A 13,321-nucleotide genomic window follows, 5' to 3' on the forward strand; every position below is an offset into this window, starting at 1 on the left:
ACACACATACACAAACATATCCTGCTTTATTCTTGCTCCTACAGACACTCTGACATGCATATACATACATATACATATACACCCACACACACACACACACACAATTACCTACCTTATCCTCCATGCAACCACCCTGGCAGACACACACTCCTGGGTCTATATTATTTTGTTGATTGGCTATTCAGTGAACAGTCATTTGTCAAGCACCTATTTATCAAAGACGCTCTTTATCAAATGGTAAATTTTAACTACAGCAAATCAGTGGTTGGCCACAGTCTGGATTTTTCCCTTTTTCCCACTGTTGTGTGATCTTTGAGTTGGTATATTTAGTTGGGGGGGTGGGGGCACAGCCCGATACATTGGGAGGTGGGGGGCATAGCCCCACCTTGGCAGGTTTTACATTTTTTTTTTCTTGCGATCGCTTAACTGGCCAACCGCTTGTTTGCCATTCTTAAAATTCGCTGTTCAATGAAGATTAATAGATGTTCAATGAATGGCTATTCACTGAATAGCCATTCGACGAAAGGATATAGACCACACACACACACGACGATTCCCGAGGAAAAACTCACGGACGCATGATGACCGGCAGGTTAGTGGTGGCGACAGGGGAGCGTTCGACGACAGCGAAAGTGTCGACAAGGACGGCGAAAGGTGAGTGTGTAATTGTGGACGCGTGATTTATGTGTCGAGGGACTGTGTTGTGTGGAGACTATAGAGTAGTGGAGATTGTGGGAGTGTTCGTGGCTGTGGGGCGGGGGTAGTAGTGTGCGGTTAAGTGCTAAGGTTGAGTGAGGTTAGGTGACGTGTTAAGTAAGTGAGTTAGGTTAGGGTGGTGAGGTTAAGTGTGTCGGTTAAGTGGTGGGGGCTTAGGAAGCGGGGGTTGGGTTGCAGGTGGGCGGTTAAGAGTTAGGGGCGTAGTGTAGGGGCGGCTAGTGGTGGGACCTTAGGTTAGGGTGGTTAGGTGCAGGTAGTGGCAGTGTGCGTGTGTCGCTTTTGTTGTTTTTCAGGCCGTGGTGTTATGTGTTGTGGTGTGTGGTGTTGTCGGTCGTTGTTGTTTTGCGTTTGTGTGTTGTGTGTTCGCGTGTGTCGGTTGTTTTCGTAGACCCAGACCACACACACACACACACACACACACACACACACACACACACACACACACACACACACACACACATCCTGCTTCTTTCATGCTCCTAGAGGTGCACCTACATGCATACACATACACACATAGGCACACGTCCACACAAATACACACATTAACACCCCACACCCCACATCTTCACTGAAATCAACTGATTCCATAGAAGTGAATGGGTAATGGCATTCACTTTTTCTTGCATCACTGAAATTTTATGCTCACTTGCTTGGCAGAATAAATCAGGGGACTTTACTATTTTTGAGAAGAGCCCATGGTTAATAAGAACACCACTTGCCAGTAGGAAACAATGAGGTGTAGTTGCTTGCTGAGGATGTCCTGTAAATGTTTGTGATGCAGGTACTCAATTAAATTTCATTGTTTCTGCCTAGCAAGTTGTTTTTTGTTGATGTTCTACACCAGTCTTGAGTTACTGTGTTTTTTATGGCATGGCTAATTAGCAGTAGCCATTCCCTTGGATTCCTGCATTATCATGTTTCTCTGCCTGTGAGACCGTGATACATTCTGAGGCCACTGCTAGATACAAATATCAGTGCAGGACAGTCTAAGAATTTGAAAGGCTTACCATGAGGTGGACTGTGGAAAACATCCAGTTCCCTCATCATGATAACTATTTCTGAATCTCAACATTTGCATTTTTATTTCATGCTGTACAATTTCAGTATGAAGTTGTAAAAATCATTAAGGTGGGTTTATGCCAACAAATATACACACTTTTGTTTTCAGACCCAACTTCTTTTTATTACAAGGATGTCATCCAACCATATACAGGCAATGTACACTGCTCTTCAACCAGATGGTTAACTGTATGATGCAACCAGAATCTTCCCTAATTCAGGTTTATTATGCTGAAATTAATCTAGGTGGATTAAAAAAAAAAAAACGTGCTGCAAATTCTTGACCCCCAACATTTTTACTGCATCAGCAGCAACAGCATCTCTTAAGATAATTGTTCATAGTGCAACAATCAAAATAAACAAAATACAAAAAACAGAGCAGAAGAGACTGAGATGCTGTTTTGTTGTGTCACATAGCCTATATTAATTAATCCATCCCGTTTCATTTTTCATCTTTTGAACCTTAGCCAGCACACTGCATTTGTGATTCAAATGTGTTCCACAAGGGGGAGATAGAACTATTCTGTTTTCAAAGAGAAGATTTTCTTACTGACAGAAGGGTCAGAAGGCTGAGGTCATGTTCTCACTTTTGTGTTTATGTTTGTTTACTTTTGTGTCCAAACCAAAACACCCAACTCAAGGGGATTATATCCTTGAAAAGCTGTAACACTTCAAAACACAGAATTAAATGCAAGATAAAAACTCATTGGTTGTGCAAGGTTGAACATTCCCGACTTAACTGCATAAATTATTGCAGAAGAGTATTAACCATTATATTATTTATCACTCAGTCAGAAGACGTATCTCAAATGATATATACTTGTATCATGCATGAGATTTGGCAGGTAACCAAGCCAGTCAGTAATAAAATGAAATGGAATGCACTAATTATAGATTATACTTCGTACAGAATGCCTAGCTAACGACAGTGCATTAGTAACAGTGATAAACCCTTCTGTATCTTATCTAAATAAGCAATTATTATTACTGGTATATGAATATCTATCACTATAACATACCAATACGTGTTCTACTAGTCTAAACATTGCTTTCTAGTAACTTAAGGAAAGCTTAACATACAATAAATGTGACTAATTTTCATAATCAGGAGTGGGTGCTGGTTAGAAATGATCCTTCTCTGATATGATGCATACTATTAGGAGTGCTGAGAGTACAGGTGTGTTACACATAATAAGTACCCAAACAGGAAATCTGGTATATGTAACTGTTATTAAAAAATCTCAGTTACATAAATCAGTTGTCTGCATAGCTAATTTAACTTCATTGTTTGTTTGTGTTTAGTTATTTTTTAATTGCAAGAACTGATCTAAAGTAAACCTTTTTCAGCTACGTTATGGCAAACTATAAAAAGTACATCGAAAATCATTTTAGAAAATACAAACTAATACCAGATTTCCTGTTTGGGTACTTATTATCTGTAACACACCTGTACTCTCAGCACTCCTAATTGTATGTATCATATCAGTGAAGGATCATTTCTGACCAGCACCCTCTCCTGATTATGAAACAGGAACTCTTTAGGTTTTTAGAAATAGCCATTCCATAAAACAGATGCATTAAAGGTAGACATGCATTTTAAGGGTATTGTTAACTGAGGTAACATCAGCTTTGCACATTACTATAAACTGCATATTGCCTTCTTAATAGGTTCATAAGTATATACTAGGCTAACAACCACCAGGGCCTTTACAAGCCTAGCCACACAACCCAACCCAACTGCTTTCCCTTTTTACATTTGTGTCTTAATTTCTGGAGCAGAGTATGTATGTTAGGAGTTTGCTAAAAGGTTATGTGGGGAGTATGTTAGTCAGGGAATATTTACTGTTGGCCTATGTTTATAACAGACATGGGGGACAGACATGGATGATTTTATGATTACCCATCCAATGTTAGGGAATACTTACTGCCAGTTTCTCTCTATAAGAGACACAGGGGCCAGCCTGGGGATGAACATGAGATTTCCCATCTAATGGCCAAGATATGGTTCAATTGGATTAGGGATAGGTTCTGTTTCAAATGGATGGGAAGGCTATTCCAAAATATGGGGATCCTTTGAGTCACATATCTGTCTCGCCAACATGTTCTGTTTCTGTTGCAAACAAAGTTCAAATCACTGGATCTGGTGTTTTTGGTGCAGTTTGTTTTGTGGATGTGCAAAATTTCCATCAGGGCTTGATCTAAGGATGCTGTATATGCCAAACATAGATCACGTCTCAACAACCTGTAGGAGACTAAGTATAAAGACAGAGTTTAAGGCTATCTGTATGGGACAGTCTGTTACTCCTCTGGATTCTCTTGGTGAGGAACTTCTGTGAGTGTTCCTCCTGTTGCATTTGCCTCATCAGGTACATGCCGAAGGGAGCATTGTACTTAATGATGGGTCTGATAAGAGATGAGTGGATTGGTACTATAACTTCCTTGGAGCTGGATGCCATACCCTTATGTATAAGCTGGGCAACATAGAATGATTTTCTTATTACCTTGGCTATGTGTTGGTCCAAGGTCAGATTGCTGTCTACATATGTTCACAGATCTCCAAATACAGGGTCAGCTCTTAGGGATGTCTTTTATCATTGGAGTAATTTGCCTTGGTAGTTGTTTTCCCAAAAGGCACTATAATGCACATCTTTGCACTGAGGTTTAATCCGTGGCTTTGGTACCAGTCATGTGTCTGTGTTAGACCGCCTTGCACAATGTTGCTATAATGGGGAGAATTTATGATAGCAACCAATTTGCAGTCATCTGCGAACCTGGTGAGCCAGAAGCCCTTGACATTAGTCTTGATGTTGAGAAGTAGATGCCAAACAGGAGTGGTCCCATTACGGTGCCCTGTGATACTCCAGTGGTGACCTGCCTCTTGGAGTAGGTATTCTCACCAATCCTTACTTCTTCAGTCATATCTGTGAACCATCTGGCAATCCAGAGGGTTGTGTAGGGATTTATCCCTGGTTTGGCAAGTTTGCCCATAATAAATGAGTGGGAAATTGTGTTAAACACCTTAGTAGGCAGTATGCACCATTTTCCCTTCATCCACTACATTGGTTACCTTCTCAAAGAAGTCTACCAGGTTAAGTAGGCATGACCTTCCTTGGATAAAACCAAACTGGGATGGGTCCAATGGGTATAGGTTGCCAGTGTCTTTGTTGATCATTTCCATGATAATTCGTTCGATGGCTTTGCATACTAGACTAGTCAGATTAATGCTTTTGTAGTATCTGGGTCAGCTGATGGTTGAGAAGGGAATAACCGTTGCTGTCCTCCATTTGCTTGGTATGTAGCCTGTTCTGAGGCTGTAGCTGAAAAGTGACTCAAGTGGTCCTGATAGGTCATGTTTGAGGCTATTTAAGAGGCAACCTGGGATATCTTAGGGTCCCAGTAAGGCTGTGTTTTAGCTTTAGTGAGTGCAGTTATGATCTGCTCTCTGCTGATAATTGGGGGAGATATGCTGATAGGGATTTCACAAGGGATGGTAGGGGGCAGTGGGTTAAAGTCTGAGCTGAATTTGTCAGCCAGCAGATTCGCTATGCTATGTCATGCTGCTCGTTGAAGGTGATACCATTTACTACTGGCTTTGCTCTCTGTTGCATGCTACCTTTGAGGTTTTGAACATAGCTGTAGGAGGCCTTGTGGTTGCCTTTAGCGTGACAAGCTATCTTGATATCATAAATGGCCTTGTTGGATTTAATTAGTCCACTTAGTTTACTGTTCACTTTTATTAATGAGCTCTTGTCATTATGAGAATTGCTCTTTATGACCTTTGTCATGATTATTCCCCTTTGTTATACAACCTGTGAAGATAAGGATTCCACCAGTGCAGTTTGTTTTTGGGGTTTGTTTTTGGGCTTACTTCTGGTAGATACAACAGCTTCTATGCAGCTATTTACATGTTTGTACAATGTTTCTGTGAATAATTAATTAATTATGTATTGGTTGTTGTGAACTCAGGGTCATATAGGGCATTGAATTTTCACAAGCTGTCACTTAATAGGATGTAGTTTCCTTTAGAATAGTTTCTAATATTAATAGGTTTGGTGGAGTTTTCCAAGTTCATTTTAACTTTGAATGAGGCAGTTTTGTGATCTGAGTTCATCAGTAAGGATGTCTCTTGGGAAGGTTGTAGTGCTCTATCATGCTGGTAAGAACAAGGTCCAGTATTTTTTAAACAAGAAACATCTTTATTAATTATCTCTTATGACAGAGGCAATCATACATGTATATAAATGAAAACTAACCATACTGACATACTTGCAGTTGCAAACATTATACAACACTTATAATTTTCTAGTCATTGTCAGATAAACATTACACAGCTCATTCAGTTCCTGCTTTCCCTTAAACCTCATTCCTCCTACAAAACATTATTCTGGATGTATTGTTCCCACAATTCCCATTTTTTATGCCATTTGCTCCTCCCTTTTCTGAAAATCCCACTTCTAGTTATTTTATCTCGGTTACTGTATTCACTACTTCTAATAAAATTGGTTTAGACTTTTACTTTCATTTTGTAGTAATTGCTTTTTTGGCAGCCAAGGCATTTCCACGTCTAGACAATTCTGATTCTGTATCACAGCTCAAAAAAATCATTTCCTTAGTTACTCCAATTTGCTCACCAAATATTTCTTACACAGTTGTCTATACAGAATTTTTAAAATCTGCCATCCCATTATACTCCCAAAAAATATGTTCCAAATCACCTCTTTCTTCTCTACTACACCTCTAACATTTTGCAATTTACCTGAGGAAAAATTCTTTGGAGTCTGCTTGGGGTATACAAATACCTATGCAAACACTTCCAAACAAAGATCCCAAATTGTGTAGACTTTGCTGCATATTTGAGAGCCATACATATATCGTCTTATTGTTTATTTGCGAATTCCTTATCCACTCTGTCTTCCCAATCCTTTCTAGCCTCCTCTGATAAATTCCTATAGTTATCATGCACTTTTTTATGCAATACTATCGTTTTTTTAACAGCAGCTTCTATTCTAAATTCTACTAAAAACTCTAACAGAGCAGGTCTTTTCCAATATTTATTTCTTTTTACCTACACTTTGATATCAGTCCTTGATAGGGAAGACAAGCTCTAGCCTGCGGTCCAAATGAATTTTTGTCCTCTTCCCATTCTTTTACTTTTCCCTCTCTAATTATTTGCTTCCAGTACCTTGGCTCCTTTGCCAGTTTTCTGCAGTAAGTTCCAATCTGCTCTTGTCTAGCCTCTGTAACCCTAATTGCAGGCATCCCTATTGGCAGTATCTCCTTTCTCCATTCCCATGTTGGCTTAGTTCTTAGAATCCTTTTTGCTACTTTATGAATATAATATTCTGAATGGTTATTCTTATTCTCCTTAAAGATCTGCATCCAAAATCACAGTCTCTCCTTATTTCTTGAGCAACCCCCCTTTCATCATCATCCCTTTCCAGGTTGAATTCTAACTTTCTGCTTGGGCTATGTATAGGAGCCTTAACTGTGTAGCTCTGAAATGCAACCTTCAAATCAGGCAATCCCAAACTGCCTTGTTCTATTGGAAGGATCAACTTATCCCACTTGACTCTTGCCATCTTCCCCTCCCAGATAAAATCCTTCAGCTCTTTATTAATAGCTATCCACAACTTCTTCTATTGTTGATAAAATATGCCTGACCTGTGTATAAATCTAAATGGACTAAAAGCATTTCACTGCTTGGATCTTGCTATCCATATCCATAAAACAGAGCTTCTAATTTCTCAGGTTTTATATTATCTTTTGTTTAGTCTCTTCTCACATATCCTTTGCTGCCATAACATAACTTTTTTTTAATCCATCCTCCCCGTGGTCAAGTGGCATTCGAAAGACATGTGTAGAATGGGTGTGCCTTCGTTGAAGGTTGGGCGTTGAGCTGGCACCTCAGCACCCATAAAAAATCTACTGCAAATCATTAGCGGACTGGAGTTCCACTGTGGCAACCCCTAACCGGGAAAAGCTGAAAGAAAAACAAACTCCTAAGCACTTCATATTATCATGTCTCCTTAAATATGGGTATTGCTGAACTAATCCATGTGTGGGTACATAGTTTACAGCTATTACCTTTTTTATCTTCATTAATTTTGTATTTTATTTTTCAAATGCATTTGAATTAATTCCATAGTATTTATACATAACGTTTTAAATAACTATGTACACTATTTACATTAGCCTGACACTATAACAAATCTTAATGTATACAGTTACTTTATAAGTATGTTCAATCCATTATCAGAGTGTCTGATCAATTATTGTATAGTGTCAATAAATAATAAGACTTTTCCCCAAGGGTTGTTGATAAATGGCTTTGGATAAATTCTTAGTTCTTTAATTTTAATTTCCAATAATGCTGTGGTCTTCTGTAGGCTGTAGAAGTCTTCCAAAGTTGGTATTGTGTTTGTATTCCATCTTCTTGTTATACACATGCTTGAAATTGTGGGTCTATATTAAATCATCGAATAATTAGAAAAGCAAACAGTGATTTACTGACCCCATGTAAGCGAAAGCTTACAAACTCGAATGCTTAGAACAGCAATTTTTTTCCAAGGGGAAAAATCGCTGTTCCAAAAAAAAAAAAAAACCACATATAACATAAAGTGGGGGGCTTTACCCCCCCCACACCCCTGACATGGGGGGCTGTGCCCCTCATACCCCCCATTTAAATATACCAACTCCGAGATCGCACTACATTGACAAAAACAGCAAAGTGATGGACGCGGCCAAGCGATTTCTTTCCCAGGGAAGAATCTGCTTACATGCCGCTTCACCATTTTACCTTTTCATCTTTTCAAGTTCGACCAAGATGCATTTGAATGAATGCATCTTCAGTCATCTAATAGGAACCCGAAATTGCAAGTATAGTCCATAATAGATACATGTTTGACCTATTCAAATGAGAACCGTCATTCACATTTAATAATACAAGAGCTTTAGTTAAATAAAATGATCCATTAAATAAAGCTTGTAGAAAGTTATTAATACCATTCCAAAATGGCTTAATTTTAACATAATCAAGGAAAATGTGGTTCTAGTTTGCATTGTGTACTTGCTCACATCTCCAACATATTTCTTTTATGGAAGAACTAATTTTACTGATTCTGTCTGGGGTTAAGAATGCTCTCTGCAAGTATTTCCAATTAAAAACTTTCCAGTATTGTGTAAAGGATACATATTTTATCGATAATAAGATATTTGTTTTAATATCTTCAGTTAACTGCATTGAGTGCCCTTTTGTTAGATAGTTAATCAATATTTTGTAAAATTTTGAAATACTGTTTCCCATGTCAAAGTCATTATATATGATTTCATATATGTATTTCATAAATTTAGGTATTTCTTTAAATGAAGAATTGTTAATTATTCTACTTAAATCTTGCAAATATGACAGAATACTCTGTAAAGTTAGCCAGTCCTGTTGTGGAATTTTGTATGTTGTTTTTATTACTTGCATATCTAAAACTTTTAGTTCTTTTATACATTTTAGCCAACAAACAAATCTTTTCTGTTCCCAGGAATTAATAATTTCTCTATATATTTCATGTGGAAAGTTATTTGTGACTATAAATGGTGTTAAAAGATCAAACCAGATTTTTAAATCTTTATTTGCATTAATAATTTTCCTAAATAATTCAATGTAATAATTAATCATACGAGTTTTAGGGGGTTTAGTTATGTTATATTGCATACTAATACATATGTGCCATGGCAAACTTTTATCTGTTATTTTAATTTTTTTATAAGTCAAATTCATTTATTGATATTATAGTTAGTAATTATTTCCAATTTGCAGAGTAATTTGGATTTATCCAATCTGAGATTGTTTTAGATATTGATGCTTTTATATATGTTTCTATATCAGGAAACTTTAATCCTCCCTGTTTCCATGGTATGATATGATGTATTAAAGTTATTCTGTTTCTTTTGGGAAACCATAAAAATTTTATTAGGCATGAATTTATTTCTTTAAGTATATTCCTTTCTGGTAACAGTTGTATTGCCAAGGTTATATATAGGATCTTGGGCAGTAAAACCATTTTTATTAACTGTAGTCTATCTTCAAATGTTAATATTATTTTGTTCAATTTTTCCACAGAGATTTTAATTGTATTGATGATATTATTGTAGTTTTGTGAGACTAATTCATTATTATCCTTGCATAACTCAATTCCTAGATATTTTAAGGTAGAGTCTTGTTTCCCTATGATGTGACCCCCCCCCCTTAGTCTGCAATTCTTTTTTTATTTAAAAATAAAACATTTTATTTTGATTTATTGAAATAGAGTCCTGAAGTCATGTGAAATTTGTCAATTAATATATCTAATTCTTCTAATGTCTCTTTTGTATTAGATAATGTTAGTGATATGTCATCAGCAAATAGCATTACTTTAGAATTGTATTGTTCATAAACACCTATTCCTTTGATATTTATATTGTTATGAATAGAATCTTCCAATATTTCAATAGCCAGAACAAATAGATTTGGTGACATGGGACATTCTTGTTTAGTGCTTTTTGTTATATGTATAGATTCAGAGGTAAAAGAACCTGACACAGGCTAAATTAATTGTATATATATATATATATATATATATATATATATATATATATATATATATTCTTTAAGAGATGAACAAAGGATGCAGAAAATTCAAATAGCATTAGTATTTTTAATAAATAATCCTAACTTAGGGAATCAGAGGCCAATTAGGAGTGTTTCTTTATTTTCTTTATTAACATAATCTATAAGAGAAATTATCATTTTAATATTGTCCCATGTGTGCCTGTGATATATAAATCCAGTTTGATCATTATTTATTGTTTTGGATAGTGGTATTTTCATTCTGTTAGTTAATATTGTCATAATATTTTATAGTCATTATATAATAATGATATAGGTCTATATGAGATACAGAGATATGGGGATTTGTTTTCCTTTAGGATTGATGTGATTAAGGAATATCTCCAGGTGTGTGGTAATAAAGCTTGTGACTGAATTTCTAATAGAGTTTTATGGAAGAGGGATAGTATCTTTGAAGGAAAAAGTTTATAGATTTCCATAATTATGCCATCTATACATGGAGCTTTATTATTTTACCCTCTTTTATTGTATCTGTAATTTCTTTGTAGGATATAGGTACTTGCAGATCTAGTTTTAATTTTTCTGTTTTTTTTATACTAGAACATTTTTCATCTAGATTTAATTGATCAATATGTATATTTTCTTTTTGGAAATGTTCCATATAGTGATTTCTATATGCATCAAGAATGTCACCTATATCCGAGACATTTTCCCTTTCTTTTCATGGAAAATACTTTTAATGGTATTAGCTTTTGATTGTATTTTGATTCTTGTGGATAAATTATGTAGATATTTGGGAGAAGTGGCCAAGGTATTAATTTTTAGTTTTTCTAAAGCTAAACTAGTTTTATGTGTTAGAATTTCATTGTATTTATTGTTTAATACTTCTGCTTTCTTTTTCATCACCAAATTATTTTGATTTTTTTCAGCTTTTACTGACAAAAGTTTGGATTATAGATCTAATAATTCAGAATCCCATTCTCTGATTTTTTATACCAAGTTAGGGTTTTACCATATATGTAAGCTTTTGATGAATCCCATATCATTATTTTATTTGTCTCTGTGGTGTAATTAATATCTAAGAAGAATTGTAATTTAAACCAGGGTTTGAACTCTTTAATTTTAGTTACATATGTTGGAATTCTGGAGTTAAAGATTAATGGTTCGTACCCATTTTGAAGTTTTAGTATCAATGATTTGTGGTCAGAGAAGGAGCAGGGAGTGATTGAGAAATTAATGATTTTAGACTATAATTCATGGGCAGCAAATATTTTATCTATTCTAGTTTGGGTACCAAATCTGTGATCTTGATGGGAAAACAACAAAGATTTATCTTTTTTAAATTTGAAAGTATCTACAAGATGAATTGATTCTACCCACTTCTTTAAAGCTTTTGATACAGCAAATGTACACAGTGGTCTTTTATTTGTAGTTTCAGAAATATCAAATATACAATTAAAATCTCCTCCTAATATTAAGTTGCCTTTATAAGTATTGAAAATAAAATCCAAGTGTTTTGTAACAGTTCCTGTTTCAATGCCTGGGAGCCAGCATAGATTGGCTAGGGTCCATATTCTGTTATTATATTTAACTATTACTAATGCCATAAGGCCTTCTTTATCTTCATATTTATAAATTATTTCTGGGTTAATCACATTTGTTTTCCATAAAATTGTTACCTCTTTTGTCTTTGTCTTATAAGTGGACTGCACCAATATCATATATTCCTTAGGATTCCATTTGTAATTATCATTTGTTTTGAAATGAGTTTCTATGCTTTGTTCAGTTTTAAATATTTCAGTAGATTTGATCTCTTGCTAGGATTGTTTAAACCATTGGTATTTAAAGATAATAAAGTTGAATCCATCTTAGGTCATTTAGACTATGTATTTTTTTGTTTTATTGTGACTATTAAACATTTTCCTCTGATAAACTATAAAGTATATGTTTGAGTTTTAAAGGAAAGTATCAGTTTTATACTTTGAGTGTTTATCAATAAAGTAATGTTTTGGTCAGGCATACTAAAATGTGTTTTGTGAAATAACAAATTTAAATTAGTAAATGTTAACAAAATTATCTGCACCAGCCATGGAACAAAAATCATTCCTAATCTGATGGATAAACCTAAGTCCATCACATGATCACTCTTAACTTGACAATCCAGAACATCTGAGCTCCATAAATTGAATTATCATATGGAGAATATTTGTAATAGGAATAAACAATATTTATATTATTTTGAACAGATATAGTATTATTGTAGATTAGACAGAATTCTAATACAATATAAATGTCTGCTTATTGTATAATTAATTAATATTTACATGAAAGATAGATGACACGCAATTCAATCATAGTAAAGTAGGATGTATCATATATAAAACCTCAGTAAAAGATTATAGCATAGTTATTTAACATATTAACCCTTATTGATGAAGTCTTTCAAAACGTATTACTTAATATAAATAAATGGTAATAATATTTATACCTAATGTTTATAATACAATGTATTTTACTGGATATATCAGCAGTTATATTTCATTGTTTGCCAGCATTTAAGTAATCACTTTGCTTGTTGCTAACTTACTTAAAGCATCAAGTTTGTTTTATGTGAACATTGATGAAAGTTAGTGCATTTAAGTATCAGTGCATCCCTCCTTCCCCCATTTTCTACATTTAAAGATTTTCATACCTGTCATTTCTTATTATAAAATAAGTGAAATTATAGGTTAAAAACAACAAATTAACTTATTGTGGTTAATGATTACAGGTTCTTTTTCTATATTCATAAATTGTCATTTTATGGCATATACTGAAAGTTTTTAGATTTAAATGGCAACATTCTATTTTGTATAATCAGCAAATGTTAAACTGAGTGATTGTCAGTTTAATGCTATTTCTTCAGAATGTGATTATTACATTCTGTGACATTCCTAGTTCAGACTT

Source organism: Protopterus annectens, chromosome 5.part1 (genome assembly GCF_019279795.1).
Source record: "Protopterus annectens isolate FY-2018-M chromosome 5.part1, PAN1.0, whole genome shotgun sequence".
Taxonomy (NCBI): domain Eukaryota; kingdom Metazoa; phylum Chordata; order Ceratodontiformes; family Protopteridae; genus Protopterus; species Protopterus annectens.